We start from the raw sequence: 15,208 nt of genomic DNA on the forward strand, positions 1-15,208 counted from the left end.
TTCAGGACAGCCTACTTTTCTGCGCACGGAGAGCAATGACTGCTACCTATGAAGGGATCAAACTGGACATGATGGGAGTAGGTCTGTGTGTCAAAACCCAACTGTGCCCCATGCACAGAGAAAGCAGGTGGATATTAAACAGAATGAAACAGCAGGGGATGCACAGGCAGGGGGGCCCGATGCTCAGATTCCCCTTTTCTGCATGCAGCTGGGCTCCAATAAAAGAGGTGATCCTGGCTGGCGGGGGGGGGGGGGGAAGCAGCTTGGAGCAATGCACACAAGAAGGTAACGTTCAGCTCCTCACCTCTGGGCAGACATTTACTCCTAAAACTGGACCGTCACCCCGTTCTTTGTGTTCGGAACAGATCTGGGCTGCAATGCACAGATCTGTCACATCCAGTTTAGCCATAGCAATAATCCAGTTGGGACCAATTTGGGATCCAAGAATTGCTGCTGCTGCTGTTGCTTTTGTTTGGTGGGCGTTGACGGATTCCCTGTAAGTATGCTTCAAGTGTGTACTTAAAAGCATGTAAGTGTGAGAAGACGGCGAAGGCTGCGTAATACAGGTCTCCTCTGCAGGGAGCTGTGATTGTCTGCATCTGAGCGCAGTCCCCTTGTGTGAAGCCTGTCTTTGCCCCCTGTGCAGTGTTTATGAAATGGCCCTCGGGTGCCACAGGAGATGTTTTGTGTGAGTTTATTACTTCGCTGTCATACTCTCCAGTGCTAATCCAGATCTACCCCAGGAGAGTGTCATTTCCTTATAGACCTGTCACGTTTGGCCGTTGCTAAAGGAAACCAATTTTTAAGAAAACCATTCCCAAGGCTGTTAACGGAGGATTCCACAGGATTCTTTGCCGGCCGTCAAAATTTTCTGCAGTCGACCTTGCGGTCAAATTTTAGCCCCCTCCTCCTGCAAGCTCACTTGGGGAACAGCCGAAGCATCTATGCCAGAGGCTCACATTCACCTCAACAGAGAGCTCACCTGGAAGGTGGGTTTTTACAGTGTCCTTTAAACCTTGATTCATTTCAGTTCTAAAGCTGCTGGCATGGGAGTGAGGCTCATCGATTTTGACTGGACATAGGATTGCGTGGCTGCTCCCTGGTTTTGGGATGGGAGCTGCAAATGAAGCCATACTCATTGCGATTCATTAAGTTCCTTAATAAAGAGAGTCAAACAATGCACCTGTATGTCAGTTTTGCTGTGTTTCGTATGGAAACGGCTGACTCGCGTATGTTTGCAACAATGTAAAAAGAGTTCCTTACGCTGTCGTGTCTGTTCTTCGTGCATTCCAAAAAATATACGGAGAGTGACAACTTGTTCTTTTAAAATGCACTCATTTCTTGCAAAAGTCTTGGTGGGTGGGCAAGGGCGGGGGCAAATTTGCATGTAGAATTTGGGATTAAGAATCCCACCCAAAACAGCACAAGTGCTGTGTCCCTTTAAATTGTCCATTAACCACAGCAGCTCAAGAGATTAGTCCAAATTCTGAATGGTGGTGGTTTTCAGGCCTTGGTGTGACTTGAATGAGTTATACAACTGAGAAACCTGCAAAGTTTAGAAGGGTTATTCACTCTGTTGATTCCAATGGCACTTCTTCAACCACAGTAGTATTTAGTATTTATATAGCGCTTTATGTGTTCACTATAACATTATCTTGATCATCCTGAACACCCCATAGCGTAAGTCAGTGTTATTATACCCTTATTACAGATGGAACATGCTGAGGTTAATCACTGACTTGTCAAAACATCTACTGTAGTGTCTTTGCAGAGGTATGATTTGAACCCAGGGGCAGCATAGTTCATAGGCCCTGTCTCTCAGTTCCCAGTTATACTAGATCTTGAAGGAGTGGTGGAAATCAAACAGGAAAAGCAAAATATGTGCATGAATCAAAGTGGGGAAACACTCCTGCGAGCAGCCACAGAATCATTCCTGACCCACCCCTGCTCCTCGCCCAGTGGAGGATGCAGCTACCAAATCTCTTATCAGATGCCCAACTGACCTGCACTTTCCAATGAATGAAAACCACCTCCTGAGGCAGGCAGTTCCACTGTTGAACATCTCTTGCCATTAGAAAACTTCTCTTGATGCTTAGTCTAAACCTTCCCTGTCATTTCTACCCATTGCGCCCTGGAGCAGCAGAAAGCAAGTCTGCTCAGTTGGTGAGAGTATGGTGCTGATAACACCAAGGTCGCAGGTTCGATCCCCATCAGGGACAGCTGCATGTTCCTGCATTACAAGGGGTCGGACTAGATCAGAGGTTTTCAACTTTTTTGAGTCCACGGCTCCCTTAACCAACTACATTCTTTCTGCGGCACCCCGGCAGGGCTCAGGAGCCCAGTTATGTCAGCCCTTGCCTGCAGAGCTGGCAGCCTCTCACCCTTTTTTGAACACCTTCCCCTGTGTAGGGTTCCCTCAGCCTCCTCCCCTCTCCTTGGGAGTCCTCCAGGCAGCCGCTGCCGGGCCTGGTCTTTGAGCTGCCCTCACCCCAAAGAGAGATGCCTCCCAAAGGCACCATTCACCTGGGGAGCTTGTAGCCAGGGCTGCTGCAATAAACAGCTGTGCAAACCTTTGGGAGGCAGAAATGTTAGAGGGAATCAGAGCAGGGAGGAAAGGAAAGGAAAGAGGGACAGAAGCCAGTGTTGCCTGCAGCACCCCTGGCCATCATTCAAGGCACCCCAGGGTGCCACAGGAGACAGGTTGAAAATCACTGGACTAGACGATCCTCAGGGTCCCTTCCAACTCTTGTGATTTTATTATTCTACTTTCTCTGTGGCAACACTATAGTGTGAAGGGCCATGAGCATGTCTCCCTTTAGCTTTCTCTTCGCAGGGCTAAACATTACCAGCTCTTTCAACCATGCCCCAGAAAACTTGTTTTCCAGGCCCCCACCCACCCTCAATACCCGAGGGTGTTCTCATTTGTCTGTGATGCTTCTTAAAATGTGCCACTGAGATCTAGACTCGGCACTCCAGAGGCAGCCTGACCAGCACAGAACAAAATGGAGCTAGATTATTTCTTGTAATCTAGATACTGCACTTCGCTTTATGCAACCCAAGATTATTTTAGCTTTTTAAAGCAATTGTGCCCCACTTCTGACTCACCAGCTGATTTTCTTGTGCTCAGCTAAGGCACCTACCTTTTCACATAGACTGCTCCAATAACTTTGGATTTGAGAAATGTGGTTTAAAACACTGCTTGAGCTGTGGATTTGAATTATATTTTAACTTCTGTGTGACTGGTTTTTATACTTTGTAAACGGCTTAGAAGCCTAAGCTGGTATTAAAAGCAGTATATAAACAGAACAATAATAAATAAGTAAATGATGGTGTTTGTGTCTCCTGGTATCAGTCTTCTGGTCTGTTGAATAGGTGTAACAGAGGTGCTTCTTTTTGCAGGGTTTGTGTCAGGATGAACAAAATCTCAAACATGAAGAATGCTACATGTTGAAAAGCAGTGGGATTTTAAGATTTGTGGTAAAGACTTGGGTCGTCAAGTAGATTTCTGCCTTTGCAGGAGCAGGGACAGGGGGACGGGGACGAGTATTGTAAACCTCATTGCCTCCATCTGTAAAATAAGAACAATAGCTGCCCAACTTCACAGGATTGTTGTGATAGGGGAGGCAATCAATACACTCCTGCTCTGCAAGTTAATTGATGGGCGTGAAAGGGTCGTGGTGCAACTTGTATGGTGGGACTGAAGCATATGCACAGAACAGCTGACTCCCCGGCCTCCCCCCCCACCCACCCACAGCAGATTGTCCCCAGTTTCCAGGCCAATTGGTACTGTGCTCCCATTTGCACGCATCTCCCCAAATCCCTGCCTCTGTCGCTGAGCTTCTGGGTTCCTGACATATGGAGTTGATTTGAGATAGGCAGGGCTGGCTCAAGACATTGTGGCACCTGAGGCGAACCACAAAACAGTGCCTCACCCACCCACCAGGGAAGAAAGGGCGACTGAAGTCCTACATCAAGAATGGCGGGGGGGGGGGTGGAGGGGATGAAGATCTACATCGGGAACAAAGGGGGAGTGACTGACTACTTTGGGAATGCGGTGACGGCGGCACAAGAGGGCAACACATTCCTTGGATTTTCTGCCAGCAGACTGATTATGTGAAACAGCGCTTACCTGACCCCAACCCCAATGTCTTATTCAAGTTAGAATCATAGAATCATAGAGTTGGAAGAGACCATAAGGGCCATCCAGTCCAACCCCCTGCCAAGCAGGAAACACCATCAAAGCATTCTTGACATATGCCTGTCAAGCCTCTGCTTAAAGACCTCCAAAGAAGGAGACTCTACCACACGTCTTGGCAGCAAATTCCACTGTCAAACAGCTCTTACTGTCAGGAAGTTCTTCCTAATGTTTAGGTGGAATCTTCTTTCTTGCAGTTTGAATCCATTGCTCCGTGTCCGCTTCTACTTCACTCAGCTATATATCTCACTGGGTGACCTTGAGCCTGTCGCTGCCTCTCAGCCTAGCCTACCTCGCAGGGTTGTTGTGGGGATCAAATGAGAAGGGAGAGAACCATGTACATATGCCAACTTGAGCTCCTTCGGGGAAAAAAGGTGGGATGGCTGTGGCATCCACCCAACCATTAATAATATCTCCAATCTACTGTACTTCGAATCTCCCAGAGATCTATCAATAGATCAGGATCTCCCTTCTCATTCTTCATCACATGAATGGGTATGCAAAAAGTTTCATATCCTGGAACTGGGGTGGTGGGGGCGATGGTCTTTATATAAACGATTCCCAGTTGCAGGATATTATAAAAGCATGCCTCCTGTCAAAGGGATAAGGGATGAGGTAGAGAGAAAGTCCCAGAAGTTTTGAACTAAAAAGAAGAAGAAGAAGAAGTTGTTGGACAGTTTTATCCATCATGATGTGGCTGGATGTCAGACTCAGCCTCAAAATGCTGTCGGGGCTGGATTTGGGAAGTTTCGACATGAGGGAAGTTTCAGATGCGCGTGAAATGTATCTCCCTTTTTTTGAAAGAGTTCACCTTGAGGCAAGCAGCTGCATCTTGCCAAAGACGACTGCTATTTTTAATACCCTCCAGTTCAGAGTTCTGCACAAAGTACACATGTGGTCAATTTCAGTATCATTAAAAAAAATAAAATTGCATCCTCCATGCTCTCCCCACCACCACCACTCCAATTGCATCCCTTCAGACATTCCCTTTTGTTAATTAAAATGGTCAAATGCACGACATTTTTCTAAACTGTTCTCTGCTGAGATATTCCAAAGGAACAGCTGCTCCGTGTCTGGAACTTGCCCAGAGCAGGTAGGTTATACCAGTGTGCTTTGCAGTGACAATGCTTTCCAGAGAAGTAGAAAAGTGTTCTCCCTCATCCCCAGGTTCATAAAAAAACACCCAGGTAAAATTTTCAAACCTTTCTGGGAATTCCCAATGACTTGGACTTGGTTTCTGCAGGAAGCAAAGGCACTCTGGAAATAAAATTAATAATGATGGGAATCATAGGGAGTTGGAAAAAACCTGTATCTGGACTATTTTTAGAGGGTGAGGCCGGGTGGCTCATAACACTCAAATGCTCTTCCATACCAAACCTCCCCCAAAACAAATGAAACCCCTTTCCCATGGAAAACCTCATATCAGGGGGAAATACAGTATAGCCTTATCCAGGCATCCCCAAACTGCGGCCCTCCAGATGTTTTGGCCTACAACTCCCATGATCCCTAGCTACCGGTAACAGGACCAGTGGTCAGGGGTGATGGGAATTGTAGTCCAAAACATTTGGAGGGCCAAAGTTTGGGGATGCCTGGCCTTATCTATGACATGATCGTTGTCTGAAGAGCTTTGGCTCAGTCACAGGTTGACAACCTCAGATCAGAAGGAAGCCAGGAAACAATCGCTTGCTTAGTTAGCACTGCTTTTAGAATAGGGTGGGGGTGGTATTTATTTTTTTCAGCTCGAGGGTCACTTTCCTCCATTGGAAACCTGTTGTGTTTTGTATGTTTAAAACAGAAGGCAGGCAAAAAGGGGATGTTGTAGGAAAAATACCCCCCCCCCCGTTCATTCTTCTTATAATACATAGGTTCACTATCAAAGGGGGGATCTTGGAGGGTTGACCCAACGCAACACATATGCAGCCTCCTCTGGCAAGGGAATTTCTACCTCCAACTGTGCCAGACAGCCGACTATCTTCTACACAATGGATCTTCCTCTCAAACTGGATTGACTCAGGATCAAATCAAAGAACAGCTATCACCTTCATAATGACTGTGAAACTTCTCTTTGTCCCATGGAATGTAACAGGGAGGGGGTGACAAGAGGCCAGGAGCAGCTGGCCAGGTACTCAAATTTCTACCTCTGAACCCCTCCTTTCTGTGATGTATCAATGACATATTAGTGACATATTAGTGATGTATCTTTAGGGGTGTACATTGGTGGTGGGATGCTAATAAAAAGGGAAGACCCCCTTTGTTCGGGGTCTCCATCTTGCTTCACCTTGTTGCAGGTGGGGCCCTGTCGCAACAGTACTTTCTTTAATAAAGGCCAAGCCTACTGGCTGCTGTTTTGCTCTGATATTCTTGGCTGGAGTCTTGTTTTGTCCAAGGGGAGCCCTCAGATTTTCCGTTAACAGGGAATAACTTTTTCTTTTTCTTTTGAAAACGGGGTTCTCATTTCCTATGTGTCAGAATGCAACATCCCCATATAAGGGGTTTTTAGTATCAAATTCAGTTCTGCAGGCAGTTTCAGAATGAATTGCAGTCCTTTTTAGGATCCACAATGCAATCCTGTACTATTGAGTTCAAGGATATTCATTCCCAGGTGAGTAAAGGATTGCGGCCTTGAGATTTTTGCATTTTTTACAATGTTACATATGTGTGTTTTTATGTTGTAAACGCCCTTCTATCCTCCTATGAAGGGTGGCAAGAAATATTTAACAACAACAGCAACGACAACAACGACGAGCTTGGCAATCAAGACTCTGGCACTCTATTCTCTGAATGCTTAATACAGTATAGGAGCAAGATTTTCAGATATAATTGCTTCATGTGTGTGAATGAGATTTGCTCCTCAGAGAATATGTGTGTAAGGTTGCTCTGTAAACCTTTTTATTTTTATCTTCGCTCAGCCAAATGAGAGCTCTCTTCTCTGGGCTGTTGCACCCCACAACACAATTCATTACTAGAATTGTAATGTGTTTGCTACAGTGAGTATCCAAACATGTAATGAGTCTGAATGATATTAATAAGCCAAGACAATATGGGTGGAATTGTCCAAAGACTCGAGACGACCGGCGACTGGTGAATTGCTGTTAATATAGAGCCATTTAAATTACATGCCCCCTTGCAGAGTAACATAAAGCACCCCACCCCTCAGAAAAGCTGGAGATTTAGGTGAGAGCCCTGCCCCAAGGAGGTTACAATCTGGAGTTTGATAGTGGGGAAGGGAGGAAGAGAGAGGCAGGAGTTATGGGATGAGTAGCAGTTCACACATATTCAGGCTTCCTCTGAGGTGAGGTTGACGATTAACTGGTGAAGCCAAAGGTTTCACACACAACTGTGGACGTGGACAGTCTCCTAAATGTGTTGCGGGTGTCCCCTGTCCCCACCCACAGGGAGAGGAAGCTACATTGCAAAATCCACAATCACAAAATTCAGTCAGTATTCAAACGTGAATATTAGCATTCAGCCCTCCTTAATGGTTAAATGGATGGATGTCTTGCGGTGTCTATCCAAAATGGGTTGAACGCTGACATCAACTTGAAATATATAAAATCAGGTTGAATGGCTTCATTATTTGCCCAGATGTTGCTAAATGCAGTCTGCACCTGGAAAAGGGATTCCAGAAGGTGGATCTGTTGGATTTGTTGTGCAAAAACGTTTGGCAGGAAGAGGAAATGCTTCCAGCAGCAACTGTGTGATGCATGGAGATGGCTACCCCATACAAAACCTCAGTGTACATGGTAGGGACAAAATAGCATATGCGTGAACAACTATTGGCTGTATACTCGATAAAATTTTCTGTATAGATCCCCTGAAGGGAATAAAAGGGGGGGACTTAATTGTGTCCATGTAGCTCAGCTTCTTTCCATAACCAAATCGAATTCCATAACTAACATAAAATACTTCTACCATATATATAAAATCCAGCCATGTTCATTAAATTCTGTGGGGTCCCCCTCCCCGTTTCCCCCAATAGGATTTTCTTTTTTATCTTCATTCACTTCTGTATTTTCCTCTAGTTCCCAACAGAAATAGCTTTATTCTGCCTTCCCCTCCCCAAATGATAGCAGCCCGCCTTTAAAAAGAATGAGTTTGTACATTCCCAAGGAAAAACATTCATGCATCAGTCTTCAAGACAGGGGGGAAAATGTACCATTTTTCTGCCTTCCTTTGACATTTTCCATATTACACAGTGATTTGTTTCTCTGCTTAAAAAAAAAAGCTCTGCCTCAGCTTCTTAGAGAAAGAAACATTTATTTTTGCAAGAGAAGGCTTGCAGATTATGAAGAATGATAAAAACAGACCTTTTTCTTTGCAACTCCTTTTTTCAGGTGAAAATTGTATTTTGAGGTTTCTGTGTATAAACTCAGACAGATGAGAATGCAAAGGTTCGGGTGAAACGTCTAAGGCATGTTATTCCATTGAGGTCATCAATTTGATTTTAACAAGTTATCTTTGTTCCATAACTTGAATTACAACAGAATCCTAAAAGTGTCCTGATCGCTTTCTGCTACTTGGGTTGCATTCACAAGAGACACGTTAGATCACCTTTGTTTTCATATTTCCCATGTCTGTAGGTAAAATGAAAAACTTATATGGACTAGAAAATACATTCACTTCAGAGGTAGTGTTCCTCAACTTTGTATACTGAGACAATCCTGATGAAAATGTATCTCCCCCCCCTCCCCACACCCTGTTAATTTTCTTATTGAACCTTGGGCCCAGTCTGCAGCTAGAGAGTTCTCCTGAGCAGGCACACTCCTGCACACAACTCCCATTCATTTCAGTTCAGCTTTTGCAGGAGAACTTCCAGATGGATGATGCCTTTTTAATATTTCCATCTTGAAAATTTAGATCCCTACACAGATGTGTCTCTGCAAGTGCTTTCACACAGACCTTGCTTCTTAATTTGATGAACGAATGGAACTTGCTGACCCAGATGTTTGCATCACTTGTGAAAACGCCCTTCCATCTTAGTCCAGGATTCTTGACTGCCTGCATCTGGCTGGGTGGAAAGACAGTTTAGAAATTTCCTAAACAATATGTTCAATTGTCATAAGGGAATATTCCTTCCATCGTACCGTATTCTCTCCCACCCACCACTCCCAATATCCTATATTCAGAATATAAGAAATTGGGACTGTCGCTATGCCCCCTCCAGCCAACTGAGGTTTTGTGCCTTGGTTTCTTTTCAGGTGCTTCTGTGCATCTGAAAAGGTAACAAATGTTTTATTAAAATATGTTCTAAATGGAGAAGTAAACATGCCTTAATAGAAGTTAAGTTTCGCTGGATTTAACAGGACTTTTCTTAATAAGTGCTCTGAGAATAGCGGTCTAAATGCACCAAGCATTTTACAATGCAAACAAATTGTGCTACATTTAGTAAATTGGTTTTCCTGAATTCAGGACATTGCTATCATTGTTGAACTGTTGAGTTTTGTATGTTTTAACAGAAGTCAGCCAAAGGGAGAATATTTTGTGGGGAGAAAGTGATTCTTGTTTCCTATGCATCATAATGTGGCATTCCCATATAAGGCAGATCTGTACGTCCTTGTTTACTTTCTTTTGATTTTATAGTTGTTGGTTGTTGTTGTTGTTTTAAAAAAGCAGAAACAAAAAGAAAGTGTACTGCTTGGCATCTGCAGAATTGAAACTGTGTCTTCAAAGTGCCAACACATTTTTAAAGACTAATGTTGTAAAATGCAAAGCCTTTGTTTTCAGCTCCCTTATCTCTTTGAGGGCGGATATATTTTAAATCAGCCCCTGAAATAAATTTGTGCAGAAGAATTATAAGTCCAGCTTTGATTTAGAGATTTAATTGTTTCTAAGCATTACATCTCCTTCCCATTTTGAATGTACCTTTTAAAATAAAATGGCGGGGGGAGAATATTGAAAGATATTGTTGAGAATTCTCTTTAAAGTTTTGAAATGGTGGTGGGAAGAGAATGTGTTTATTTTCTGGGCAGAATTTCATCCTGTCCCACTCTGCTTAGAGTATGGCTTCCTCTTTCTTTCTTTCTTTCTTTCTTTCTTTCTTTCTTTCTTTCTTTCTTTCTTTCTTTCTTTCTTTCCTCAGTTATTTCTCATGCCTGTTTTGATTGACAAAGGTTGTTATTAGCCTGAATGGATCCCCCCATTTCTCTGTCTTCTTTAAGTCCCGATTTGGAATCGGAGTGTGATCTGTTGCCTATTGACCCGGGGATGGCTATACACTGACCCCCACTGCCTCCACAGCGACCCTTTGACCCCTAGAGCACTCCAGGCCAGCTTAGCTGATGGAAGACTTTATGGAGTTTGGCGAAGTGAAGGGAGGGAGGAGAGACTACGCAGAGCAGGAGGTGGGGTTTGGGGAAGGCAGGATAAGGAGGCGATATTTTCACCAGTATATAGATGTGCCCATTGGAAATGTTTCAGATCAACTCTGCACAACACAGTACCCGGTTATCAGCTGCTGGGCTTTGGGAAGGAGACATCTCTTGGGATTTATGCGATCGACGCTGCACAGTACAGTTTCAAGTATACTGTGGGACAAGCTGGGAAGGATTCAGCAGAGAGCTTACTAGGTGACTCAAGGATCCAAAAGTCAAAACGGCGAAGAGGACGGGCTTCTCAATGTAGATCTTTATTCTCTCTGGTACAGCTGACTGTACAGCTGATTTAATTTCCTGAAAAAGCTGTCCTCCATGCCCTGTTTGCCAGCCCGGTGCTATGCAGAATTGGAGAATAACCGATGCTGTCAATCTAACATCCAACATTTTTATTATTTCCACGAGCTAGAGTAGATTATATACACAGACAAATTATCATTAATTTGGACGGAATCACCACGTGATCTGAAAGCAACCAAATAATCTAAAGGCTCTCCCCTTTTCCCTCTACTAAAAACGGTCCATTTTAGAACCAGTTACCCGCCAAATCTCCGGCCAGCCTCACTAAGATTCCCTTTTGCTGAGCGGCGTTTTCAAGCTATGCTCTTCGCCATCCTAGACAGACAATACAACAGGGTACCATACAAACACAGATTCTGTATATGTGGGCAACGCAGGTGGAAGACATCTTGCACTGGTACTATATTGCCTGCTATACATTGGACCCAAGCAATTTCTCACCCTACCATCCATCCGTACAGGAAAGATGTCTCTCCCTGGCAGAGAAGGTCCCTATGGCTTCTTAGCAATGTACTGTAAACGTTTCAGTGACTCACAAAGTCAGCTCTTTGCTTTGGCAGCCAAAAAGATCAGAAAGAAGACCCTGGACAATATAGCACTGAACTTTAAGGGAAACGCAGAGGTCTCAATAAAGACTAGTATTTGTGGCACGGCATCCCTTTTGCTTGTATTTATTTTTGATTCAGATTTCTCATGGCCAATGGCTAGTACAAGAAAGTTACTTGGATTGGATTGTTCCTGATATAGATCTTCTTCCCTGGCGGGTGCTATTTTATGGTTCACCTCAGGTGCCAAAATGTCTTTGTCTGGCCCTGAAACCATGAATTGTGGTCCATCTCTGAAGATGAGCAGGTTTGGACCTGGATGGGAAGGGGACTGTGAACCCAGATATAAATGACTCTCAACTCCACAGAGTAAATACAGGATATAAATGTGGTGATGATGATGATGATAATGATGATATTAAAAAGAGAGATTAAAGAGGAAGGGTGGGGAGAGGAAACATGGCGGTTGTTTCCCAACATTTTAAGGGATCTCAGAAAGGATGGGTGGAGAGCGATGCAGATGTATGTCCAGGTAGAGCTTGGGGGGGGGGGGAGCCCTGGTCTGAGCTAGGCTGCATCTAGACACATCAAAGATGCATTTGAGTTTAAAGTGTACATTTAAACAGGGAAAACTGGTAGAGAAAAATGGGACTCCACATCGCCATCTGGTGGCACAATGTTATATTGCATGTACAGTGGAACCTCGGTTTATGAACACCTCAGTTTACGAATTTTCGGTTTACGAACACCACGGACCCATCTGGAACGGATTAATTCACTTTCCATTACTTTCAATGGGAAAGTTTGCTTCAGTTTATGAACGCTTCAGTTTATGAACAGACTTCCGGAACCAATTGTGTTCATAAACCGAGGTACCACTGTACAACGCATATAAATCGCTTTTTCGTTACCAGTCTAGCTGAGTCCCCAGAGAAGTAGCTTGGGGGCAGGGTGGGGGGCACTGGCCTCCACACTGTGGGGGGCAGCACTTCAGGGGCGTAGCTACCTGCTCCAGCATCCGGAGTGGCAGGGGCAGGGCAAGCTGCCCACGGGGGTGCTGCGGCGATCCACCTGGCGGGCGCAAGCCCCACACTGCCATTTGGGGCAGCATGGGGCCCCGAGCCACCGCATCACTCCCAGGAGAGACGCATGGCTCGGGCCTGTTGCAGGCCAGGCCCCACGGTAGTTGCTGCCCCCCCCACGGTGTGCCATTTTGTCATCCTCTTCAAGGATGACACCTGGGCCGGACCACACACCCCCATACACCCTTCCTATGCCCCTGTGGCACTTACCTTTGGGCCTGCAGCACACCTGAGCCACTTGTCTCTCCTGGCAGTGACGCAGTGGCTCAGGTGCCTGCAGGCTCTGCGCTACCTGAAACAGCAGTGTGGGGCTTGCGCTGGATGAACCAATAGCCTGATTGGTGTAAGGCAGCTTTCTTTTCTTCTTAGCTGTTAACAAACAAGCTGATCCAGGCTCAACTGATGTCAAGCGCTCCCTGGCTGCATTGTTTCAATCCGTAACAACTTGCTGCTAAGAGTCGTGGCCATCTTTGGAAGCCCCATAAGAAGTTGCTGCGGGGGAGGAATTGTAAGCAACATCACAGGAGAGGTGTTTAATCTAGGACCAGGGTGAAACTGTCAAGCTCCCTTGTTATTTTTTTACGATTGGATGTTGTTGATGCAACCTTGTTACACATCTATAGTACTGAATTTCTGTTGCTTTCGTATGCTGTTATATTTCCTACTGTGTCGTTTTATTATATGGAATGCCCTCCCATCAGATGTCAAGAAGATTAAATAACTATAAGGCTTTTAGAAGACATCACGGTTCCCTCACTGCGAGAAGTGAAGTTACAGAGAACCAGGCCTTCTCGGTAGTGGCACCCACCCTGTGAATTCCCTCCCATCAGATATCAAGGAGATAAGTAACTCTACAACTTTTAGAAGACACCTGAAGGCAGCCCTATATAGGCAAGTTTTTAGTGTTTGATGTTTTGTTATGTTTTTATCTCTCGGAAGCCGCCCAGAGTGGCTGGGGCAATCCAGTCGAATGGGCGGGATACAAATATTATTATTATTATTATTATTATTATTATTATTATTATTATTATTATTATTTAGTTTTTGTGCTGCTTGATTTCGAAATGCATTCATATTTCCTTTGTTGTGAAGTGCATTGAGCATGGTGTGTGGGTGTGTAAAAACGGCATACAAATACCATTTTGAATGAAGGAACAAACAAACAAATGATCATGTTAAAATTTGAAAGCATATTCTGCCTCATGATTGTGGGGGGGGGGTGCTCTCAGGGCAGTAAGGAATTAATTAAACGATGATAAAAACCATGTATGAAAGGGCTCTTTAAAAACACACCAATGTTAGACTGGGATTCCAGCATAATCTTACACAAGTTCTCCTTAGATGTAAGTCCTTTGGAGTCCAGCAGTGTTCATTTACCAGGAAAGTACATGTAAGATTGCAGTGTTAGAAACACAGAATATGCCATGGGTCCAACTCAGTAAGTTTTTGCTTCACATCAGTGTGTGTGTGTGTGTAGGCATATATGCAGGTATGTATGGAAACTAGCCCATTGTAGAAAGGTGAAAGTAATATTAGTTGCTCCACCCACTTTTGCCCCTGGCTCCGCCCACCAGTGGCCTGTGGCCCCTCAGGAGCTTGCCCAGAAGGGAATGTGGCCCTCAGAATTTTTTTTAAAAAAGGTACCACACCCCAGCATACATACAGTAAGAAACAAGAGACCTTGCTTTCAGAGTTACAAGTAAAAGACACATAAGAGAGAGAGAGAGAGAGAAGACGCCTGCTTGTTAGGGAGGAAAAACCGAGAGTGTAAAGTTTTTAATTAGGCGTTTAAATACACCAGCAGAAGGTGCCAAGCGGATGACAGAGGAGGTGAAGAAGACCTCCACTTGCAGGAAGGGAGAAAGGCCAGGATTGGAGGATTTCTGGGTTGCTGGAAGGGAAAGCGGCCAAAAGAAAGGAAGAGAGCAAGAAGGAAGAGAGAAGAGCCGAGTGCCTGGGAGCGAGAGAATGAAGATGTTAGAAAGGGGAACGAGGGAAGCAGGCAAAGACATTGGAGGGGAGTAAGAGGTGATAGGACAGAAGTTCATAAACCCATGCATGGCACTGGAGAAGGAGAACAGAGGAGAAGTGTTTCTTTCTCGCTCCTAACCCTACAACTCGGACGCCCAGAGAAGCAGACTGCTGGAAGATTCAGGACGGATAAAAGAAAGTACACCCAGGGCACAGGCCATATCCACAAAATTATATTTTAAGCACTGCAATACCACTTTTGACATTGATGGCTGCACCTGAAGAATCCTGGGAGGGCTGAACGTTGGTAATAATAATAATAATAATAATAATAATAATAATAATAATAATAATAATTTATTATTTATACCCCGCCCATCTGGCTGAGTCTCCCCAGCCACTCTGGGCGGCTCCCAATCAAATATTTAAACAATACAGCATTAAATATTAAAAGCTTCCCTAAACAGGGCTGCCTTCAGATGTCTTTTAAAATTAAGATAGCTGCTTATTTCCTCGACATCTGATGGGAGGGCGTTCCACAGTGTGGGTGCTGCTACCGAGAAGGCCCTCTGTCTGGTTCCCTGTAACCTCACGTCTCGCAATGAGGGAACCGCCAGAAGGCCCTCGACGCTGGATCTCAGTGTCCGGGCTGAACGGTGGTGGTGGAAACGCTCCTTCAGGTATACAGGTAAGGGTGTTGAGAGTCGTTAGGCCATTGCCCTCACAGAGCTACCGTTTTTCCAG

The 15,208-nt window shown here is 44.8% G+C and overlaps 1 long non-coding RNA gene across 1 annotated transcript in view; it reads left to right on the forward strand.

The window, feature by feature from the left end:
* The window catches only part of LOC148683820 (uncharacterized), a 16,897-nt gene extending 5,378 nt beyond the window's left edge, over positions 1-11,519 (forward strand). Inside the window, exon 2 of the long non-coding RNA XR_015946518.1 lies at positions 10,613-11,519. This is a non-coding gene — a long non-coding RNA (uncharacterized LOC148683820). The remainder of the gene's footprint in view (positions 1-10,612) is intronic.
* The last annotated feature ends 3,689 nt before the right edge of the window (positions 11,520-15,208 follow it).

The sequence above is a fragment of the Zootoca vivipara genome, chromosome 12 (assembly GCF_965207765.1).
Source record: "Zootoca vivipara chromosome 12, rZooViv2.hap1.1, whole genome shotgun sequence".
NCBI classification, from domain to species: domain Eukaryota; kingdom Metazoa; phylum Chordata; class Lepidosauria; order Squamata; family Lacertidae; genus Zootoca; species Zootoca vivipara.